The sequence below is a fragment of the Rhinoderma darwinii genome, chromosome 4 (assembly GCF_050947455.1).
Source record: "Rhinoderma darwinii isolate aRhiDar2 chromosome 4, aRhiDar2.hap1, whole genome shotgun sequence".
NCBI lineage: Eukaryota > Metazoa > Chordata > Amphibia > Anura > Rhinodermatidae > Rhinoderma > Rhinoderma darwinii.
This window is the reverse complement of record NC_134690.1, coordinates 304,171,445-304,181,278: the sequence shown is the minus strand read 5'-3', so window position 1 is coordinate 304,181,278 and position 9,834 is coordinate 304,171,445.

Sequence of the window (9,834 nt, the reverse complement as noted above, 5' to 3'; positions counted from 1 at the left end):
GGCGTAGCTATAGGGGTCGCAGCGGTCGGCCCCCCGCACCACATCAATATAAAGTTACTATAGTAACTCGGGCCGCAGGCCCCTGTTACTATAGTAACAGACTGTACTTACCTTCCTGGTTCCGGATCGCAGCGGAGGTCCTGACGTCAAGCGCTGTGCGCAGCGCATGATGTCACAGCGCTATGCGCCGCGCACAGCATCGAGACGACAGAACTACCGCCGCGGCTGAAGAGGAAGGTAAGATTAGCCCTGACTGGCGGGGTCCGACTCCCGGGACCCGCCAATCAGCTGTTTTGAAGGGGTCGCAGCACTCGTACGAGAGCTGCTCCCCTTCATTCCGGTCACTTCATTCCGGTCACACTGTGAATCCGTGTCGGCGATTCACAGTGTGAACGAGTAGTGAAATGAAGGGGAAGCAGCTCTCGTACGAGTGCTGCGGCCCCTTCAAAACAGCTGATTGGCGGGTCCCGGGAGACGGACCCTGACACATCAGCTATTGATGGCCTATCCTGTGGATAGGCCATCAATGTTTAGGGACTGCACAAAACCTAAGTCTACGATGTAGCAGGCTTAGGGGGCCCATGAGACAGGATCACAGATTGTGTGATCCTGTCTGCTGGGCCCTGTATCTAAGCCAATCACATGGTAGGCTTAGATACATGGCCCATGCGTGATCCTGTCTGCTGGGCCCTGTATCTAAGCCAATCACATGGTAGGCTTAGATACATGGCCCATGTGTGAACCTGTCTGATGGGCCCTGTATTTAAGCCTACCACACTGTAGGTTTAGATACAGGGCCCCAGCACACAGTAATCTTATACTATATAAGATTACTGTCTGCTGGACCCTTGTGGTAGGCTTAGATACAGGGTCCCACAGACAGTATCACACATTGGACTACGGCAGATTCCAGGACTACTTCGATGACAGCTTTTTTTTTATTTCAATAAAATATTTTTTCTATGTCTTTGTTTTTTTTTAAACTGTATTACTACCGCCTTAGTAATGGCCGCCGGCTGATTGACAGCATCCATTGCTAAGGCGGGGCTTAGTATTATCCGATGCAGAGGCGAACACTTACCCCCCTTTATTACCCCGGTACCCACTGCCACCAGGGGTGTTGGGAAGAGCCGGGTACGATCCAGTACCTGACCATCTGTAGTGATGGTCGGCCACTGGGGCGGCTGCAGGCTGGTAGTATCAGGAGGGGAAAGGCCAGAAACAGTGGCCCTTCCCACCCTGGTAATGCTAGCCTGCTGCTGCTTTATTGTATCTGGCTGGTTATGAAAAATGGGGGGGACCCCACGTCATTTAAAAAATAATTAAAATAAAAAATAATTGGAAAGAACGATGTCGGGTCCCCCCCCAATTTTCATAACCAGCCAGATACAACACAGCAGCAGCAGGCAGCATTACCAGGGTGGTAGGTGCCACTGTTTTTGGCCTTCCCCAGCCTAATACTACCAGCCTGCGGCCGCCCCGGTGCCTGCCCGTCACTACAGATGGTCGGGTACTGGTTCGTACCTGGCTCTTCCCAGTACCCCTGGTGGCGGTGGGTACCAGGGTAATAATGGGGGTTAGTGTTAGCCTTTGCACCCGCCGTCATTGAAGTTCTCGTATCCGAAGTCCAACAACCGAACCTGTAAAAAAACACCAACAAACAAAAATAATCAGTAACACATAAACAAGCAAAATTATTATTCTCACCTTTCCTGGGTCCAACGCTGGAGCCGCAATGTCAGCGAGCTGAGCCCTGTATCTAATCCTATCACGTGTGATACTGTCTGCTGAGCCCGTTATCTAATCCTATCATGTGTGATACTGTCTGCTGAGCCACTGTATCTAATCCTATCATGTGTGATACTGTCTGCTCAGCCACTGTATCTAATCCTATCATGTGTGATACTGTCTGCTGGGCCCTATCTCTAATCCTATCATGTGTGATACTGTCTGCTGAGCCGCTGTATCTAATCCTATCATGTGTGATACTGCCTTCCGAGCCACTGTATCTAATCCAATCATGTGTGATACTGTCTGCTGGGCCCTATATCTAATCCGATCATGTGTGATACTGTCTGCTGGGCCCTATATCTAATCCAATCATGTGTGATACTGTCTGCTCAGCCACTGTATCTAATCCTATCATGTGTGATACTGTCTGCTGATCCACTGTATCTAATCCTATCATGTGTGATACTGCCTGCTGAGCCACTGTATCTAATCCTATCATGTGTGATACTGCCTTCTGAGCCACTGTATCTAATCCTATCATGTGTGATACTGTCTGCTCAGCCACTGTATCTAATCCTATCATGTGTGATACTGTCTGCTCAGCCACTGTATCTAATCCTATCATGTGTGATACTGTCTGCTCAGCCACTGTATCTAATCCTATCATGTGTGATACTGTCTGTTGAGCCACTGTATCTAAACCTATCCATAGTTTATAGGGTCGTAGTGCTATAGATATGCTATGCTGTCTCCTATACACACATTTTTTTGGGGCGGACACATATGTATTGTGGCTATTTCCCCTGACATTTTAAGCCCTGAGGGTATGTTCACTCGGCAGCGTCCGTTACAGCTGAAATTACGGGGCGTCTTTTTTACGCCCCGCCTTTTGACAGCGGCGCGTAAAACAAATGACCGTCGGCACAGAACATTGTAAGACCCATTCAAATGAATGGGCAGATGTGTGCCGACGCTTTTGAGACGCATTTTCGGACGTAATTCAATGCTAAAACGCCTGAATTACGTCCATAAATAGGGTGTGTGAACCCAGCCTTAGTGACGCCCCGGCTGCTAGTGCTGCATTGTTGGGTTACTTAGGAGACCCAGCGATGCAGCTGAAAGCTGCGGACCGTCGGCCATGAGGAGTTTGCGGGGGGGGGGGGCCCAATAAGAACTTTTGCATCGGGGCCCATGAGCCTTTAGATACGCCCCTGCCTACAGCTCCATATTTTAGGAAGGAAAAAAACCTCAACTTTATGCCCCAAACATGGGGTGAATAAAGCAGCTATAAGGTGATTGGATGTCATAACTGATGTTTGACTACCCAAGTGTAAATTTCAACCAATCAGTTAATCCCAGTGCAACTGGCAGATCAACATCCCGAGAGGGTAGGACCATGTGATGTCACGCCAGAGTTTGTCATGTGAAATTCAGATTCAGAAGCAAATCCTAAACAAAGAAGAAAAGTATAAAGGAAATATATGTTTTGGGTTGCACTCAGAAAACACACAAATCTGCACTGTGTGAAATAGTGTGAGTGGTTTAATTGATTGGATCAATCTAGTACAATTATTTTCTAATATGCATAAAAGTCCTCTCAAACCAATCTCTGCTAATATAATAGCTGATAAATGGTGATCGTCCTTATGGAGAATGGCAGATCTTTATTGGACTAGGATGGGAACTTCCAGTAAATGTAAAGCTCATACATAGACACAGAAATTTCCATCTGATTAAAGGTTTTATAGCCCCATGTAAACCAAGACAAGACACTTTTTTGATTGGTTTAAAAATGTGATGTATTTAGATTAAATTAAGCCAAAAAACTGTAGTGTGACATGTACTGATATACTGTATTTAAAAAAAAAAAAAAAGGCATAATCGAGGTGTAGAAAATATAGTTGGGTTGAGTTTCTTCAAAAAGCACTGAGCACCTTTTCAGCTTCAGCAATCTCTACAGTTCCAAGCTAATATTCATAGAAATACATATCTGCGTGGTCTACGTACTTCACCACCAAGTATTCACAAACTGACTGGTCTACACTTCAACCTCTTTGCTCAGACGTGTATGAGGGCACAGTGTTCATTACCAGACAGCGACGTTACCTGCTATGTTCTGGGGACACTCAAGTTCCAAGATTCTAGTCCCACAGAGAGTGCATGTAATGCAGCAAGAGATTCTGTGTACCATGATGCTGGACAGGGCGTTGGAATTACTGTATGTTTAGTTTCAGAGCAGTTGTCAGTTATGCTGTCATGTGATACACTTTTGAGTTGCATGGCATATTGCATTAGATCATTGATCATGCCAACAATGGTATAATTGTAAGAGTGGATAGTGGTCTAGATCATGGGTCGGCAACATTTTTGTGTGGGATGAGGAAAAAAAAAATCAAAGATTACATCAGTGTGCCATGCAAACATTAAAGTTATATAAGTGCTTTACACAGGCTTCATGGGGCTGCACACAAGAGAGAGCAGCTGCTGAGCACCACCTTGGGGGGGATGCCCACAGGAGAGAGAGCGGCCACTAAACACCACCTCGGGGGTGGGGGGGGGGCTGCACACAGGAGAGGAAGCGGCGACTCAACACCACCTTGGGGGGCTGCACACAAGAGAGCGGCTACTGAGCACCACCTTGGGGGGGATGCCCACAGGAGAGAGAGCGGCCACTAAACACCACCTCGGGGGTGGGGGGGGGGCTGCACACAGGAGAGGAAGCGGCGACTCAACACCACCTTGGGGGGCTGCACACAAGAGAGCGGCTACTGAGCACCAACTTTGGGGGCTGCACACAGGTGAGAGAGTGGCTACTGAACACCACCTTGGGCTGTACACAGGAGAAAGAGTAGTCAGAAGCTTAACCTAGGAGCTTGGCATTGATTTAGATGGTAACTTTTTGTGCATATGAAGCACTCTTTTTTTTAGATACACCGGTGATTTCACTTACATATTGAAATCTGCGCACTTAAAAAAATACACTGTATCAGAGGAAATAAGCCTTCTTTCAGCATCTTGTACCAGACTTGGGGGGGGGCTGCAGACAGGAGAGACAGTGGCTAATGAACTCCGTCTTGTCAGTACTGAACACCAGGAAAGAGAACAGTGCTGCTTTCCAAGCACACAAAACAGCGCCGCCAAGTGTACAGTGCCAACACACAATGCAGTGACGCTCTCTCTTTCAATGTTCAGCACCGCCAAGAACATAATGCAGTACAGCTCTTTCCCTGTGTTCAGCACCACAAAGTACACAATGGTGCTGGACACCAGAAGAGGAATGCGTGCCTGGAAACCATGCCCCATGTGCCAGCTGTGTCACAAGTGCCACATGTTGCTGACCCTTCGTCTAGATGAGAGGTCTCAAACACGCGGCCCGCGGGCTGCATGCGGCCCCTGAAGCTGTCATCTGCAGCCCACTGACAGCGGGAGAGCAGAGAGCAGGCCAAAGGAGAAGTTCTGCACACACACCCTGTAGATAGTACCACACCACACACCCCACCCTGTGGACAGCGCTACACCCCCTCTCTATAGATGGCTTCATTGGAGCTCCCTTTAGGAGTGGAATCCCCAGTCAGAGCTGATAGACGAGGCCCCTGACATAACTATCTATATATGGACACTGACGTCAGTGCCTCCTCCTGCAACCGGAATGCCCAGCCGGCCCATTTCTGACGCATTGGTCAGGGATTTCGCTGATAGACGATGCCTCTGATGTAACTGTCCATATATGGACAGTGACGTCAGTGTCTCCTCCTGGACTGGAATGCCCTGCCAGCAATTTGCCGATGTTTTGACTGGGGTGTCCACTCCTGAAGGGAGCCCCAATCTAGCTATCTATAGGGGGATGTGGGACACTATCTACAAAATGATGTGTGTGGCACTATCTACAAAGGGGTGTGTGGCATTATCTATAGAGGGCACTATAGCATTATCTACAGAGTGCATTGAGGAATTATCTACAGAAGGCATTGGGAAATTATTTACAGAGGGCACTGTGGCATTATCTAGGGGGGGGGGTGGCACTCTGTACAGACGGCACTGTGGCGTTATATACGGGGGTGTGTGGCATTATCTACAGAGGGCACTGTAGCATTATCTACGGGGGGGGGGGCAGAATCTGCAGAGGGCAATGTGGCACTATCTAAAAAGGGTCTGCCCAATCTTGACGTTCTTGTGTCTGCCAAACGCTGCCAACCGAGCAGCAAGACTGAATTTATCGACTTGCTGTCACTAGTTTACTAATGCCCTATCTCCTAGCTAATCAGATAGGCACTGTCACATTGATAATGCTAGTGAAGATTGTGTCCAAAAACGTTTATTATTTTAAAAGTTATGAGCTTTTTTCTAAATATGTAAATGAGCCTGTACTTGACAAATGGGCGTCAACACCAGCGATTCTCCTGAGGTGGAGCTACCTCATAGCCTCTGACGCTGTCCTATCAGCATGAAGCTGCTTCACACACAGTATGAGACACATTTTAGAGAGAAGAGGGATAACTCCAAACAGCCATATCTCAGGCTGTTCTGGTGGCATATGAAAGAGAAGATTCTAATCCTTCATATGGCACCAGAATTGCAGTTCTAGCTGTGAAACAACCGGAGGTATCCCCATTTGAAAGCACAGTCGGGAATGGAAGCTGTATACCGTACGATCACACTGTGTTGCTGGACAGAGAAGGAGGAGAAGCTGTATGCTGATTGGACAGTGTCATACAGAAAACATTACACTGCCCAGAGTGAAAAGTAAATCACCATCTATTTGGCTATTAGAGCCACATTAGCATATTTAATAAAATGCTCATAACCTTTAAAATAATAAATGTTTTTTAAAGCAAATCACACTGTAGTTATCATCAGCAAAGCGCCTATTAGATTAGTTAGGAGATTTAAGGGTTTAAACCTAGCGGTATTATAATAGTAATGTAGTATTATTATAGTAGTTAAAATAACTAATTGATTATGTATTTGATCAAATTTGAAAGCTAATACGCCCGTCAACGTCAAATTTTTACTATGTGCGGCCCATTTACCCGGCCAAGTTTGGGACCCCTAGTCTAGATATTAGTTTTATGAAAGATGACGCTTGTTAACGGCTCTAAAAATAAAGAGCCAAGATGACTCACAAATGATGAACCAAGATAAAATGTGAAGCATACAACAAAAAATATTAATGTAGAAACTAAACCACAAAATAAAAAAACACTAACCGTTAAGTACAAATACATTACTAACACTGGGTTCACACCTGCGTAGGTGTGTTGATGTGTTCCGTTATTCTGCTCCGTCAGAGCAGCAGATCAAGGGAATGACGGAACCAACGGTTCCGTTGCACAACGGATTCCGCCGATTGCCGATGGAACCCATAGACTTTAGTGGTTTCAGTCGGTGTGTTCGTGATGTTACTGGACCCAATAGCGCAGCATGCCCTGCCGGATTTGCAACAGAGGCCCCTAACAGAGCGCCTGAGGCAGATGTGAGCCTAAGCCCATCTTTTGAAAAAAGGAAAATTGCTGAAATTTTATTCTAGAAAGCATTACGAGGAAATCTCTGAGAAATATGTTATTGACATTATCTTTATAAAAGTGTTCTCTATAAATAGCAAATAAAATAAACACATTAGCTTTGTTTTCACAGATGGTTTTAAGCTCACACTGTTATTTTATTTTTTTACATTAAAATATTTTTTACAGATGGTACCTCTTGTTTTTAAAGTGAATGTATCATCAGAAAATAAAATTATTTAAATCAGGATTTTATTACAAACATATATTATTTTTAGTTTCACTATCCACAGAAAAAAAATCTTGAAAGATTTAAAATGTTACGCTGGCCACTAGAGCTGTCCCAATAGGCTGACACTTCCTGTTTTCTGCAGCTCACTTGACAGTTTTGCTGTGTAGAGAGTATGAGAAAAGGGCAGGAGATTTAAAGGTGTTATCCATGGACCAAAATTTGCATTGCTTTAATATTTTTATGTAAAAAGAAGTCACTTACTAATGTACTTTAATTTAAAATTCTGTACTAAATCGTGCAGTTTAAAGCCGGTGTTGTTCCCGGAAGTTCTGTAGCTTTTCTAATATTGATGACACGCCGACACGGCCCCAGGTGATTGAGGGCTTGGTTTCCGGTGCTGGCGTGTTATCAAGCGCATGACCGCAAGGGGCTGTCACATTGCCAATTGCTGGAGTCCCCGAGCAGAGCATCAGCTAGTGCTTTGCTCGGCACTCCAGCACTGCTTCCAACATTCGGTCAGTGGGTTTGCTATCGCTGGAGTTCCCGAGCAGAGCATCAGCTGATGCTCTGCCCGAGTACTCCAGCCAGGGCCGCCATCAGGGGGGTATTAGGGGTAGTGGTGTGAGGGGCCCGGCCAAAACTAATTGAAAGGGGGGCCCGGCAACTGCCTCGACATTCTTTTGGTAGGAAAAAACGGGCCCCTGCAATGGGGCCCGTTTTTTTCACCATAAGAATGTCGTGAGCTGCTGCTGCTGCGGGCCCCCTCCCCTCGTCATGGGGGGCCGTCAAACCGTCCGCCCGCGCGCGCACCCGATCGCGCGCACAATGAAACTGCCGCGCGTGCGCACTCGCGAGCGCATCCACGAACGCCCGCACTGGAGACCGCCCGCGCGCGCACCCGCGATCGACCGCGCGCGCACCCGCGACCGGCCGCCCGCGCACCCGCGAACGAAGCGCGCGCAGCCGCGGACCCACATGGACAAAACTTACCTGGAGCCTGGCTGGAGGTGAAGGACTGGACGTCTGGACCGAAGACCTCCCCTGGAAGACATCGCCGGAAGAGGACTGGAGTGGGAGCAGCTCTTCTGACAGTGAGTAAATTATCTCAAAGTGCTGTTTATGTATGGCCCTGTTTACACAGTATTTTGCAGGCAAAAAAAAATCTGCCTCAAAATTCCTTAAAGAATTTTGAGGCAGATTTTGCCCTGCCCACACTATCTTGCTGCGTTTTTTTGCTGCGTTTTTTGCTCGCGGCGATTGAGGACAGCAGACAAAAAACGCAGCGAAAAATGCATTTTCTGCCTCCCATTGATTTAGATGGGAGGTCAGAGGCGGAACCGCGGCAAGAAAGGACGTGCTGCTTTTTCTTTTTTCCGCGACTGGCTCCCATTGATTTCAGATTAAATCAATGGGAGGCGGTTTTGGAAGTTGTTTGGTGCTGATTCTGACGCAGTGTCCGAGTCAATATCAAGGCCCAAAAACTCTGCGAACTGGGCCTTATTGTTAGGGCTTATTCAGACGAATGTGTAATACGTCCGTGAAACGTGTGTGATTTTCACGCGCCTCGCACGGACCTATGTTACTCTATGGTGCCGTGCGGACTGTCAGTGATTTTCACGCAGCGTGTGTCCGTGTGTCCGCTGCGTAAAACTCACGACATGTCCTATATTGGTGCATTGTTCGCGCATCACGCACCCATTGAAGTCAATGGGTGCGTGAAAATCACGCCCAGCACTTCCGCAGCCGTATAAACTATGAATGAAATTAGAAAAGCACCACGTGCTACAAACATACAAACAGAGTGTCATAATGATGGCGGCTGCGCGAAAATCACGCAGCCACGCATCATACGCTGCTGACACACGGAGCTGTTATGGACCTTTTGCATGCGCAAAACGCCACGTTTTTTGCGCGTGCAAAAAGCACACGCTTGTGTAAATCCGGCCTTCGGGTAGGAACACACTAGGCATGAACACTGCGGATTTTATGCAACACATTTTATTGTGGATAATCCGTAGCGTATTACAGTCGCAGCAGAGGGGGTCAGATATGAACAAATCTCATCCACACGCTGCAAAAAAAATGGACCTGCAGTGTGGCTTTGGCTTTTTAAGTCGCATGTCAATGTATTCTGTGGAATCGCTGCTCCTCTGTTGCGGAAATGCTGCGGTTCTGCCGCAAAAATCACACAAGAGAAGAAAAAAAAGGTACTTTTTTAAATTGATAAAGTTTAGACTTGCCCCGGCCGTAGTCCTGGTGACGCGATCCTCTATTCTTAGCGCAGCCCGGCCTCCTGTCATGACGTTTCATCCCATGTGACTGATGCAGCGGTCACATGGTCTACAGCGTCATCCCAGGAGGCGGGGCTAC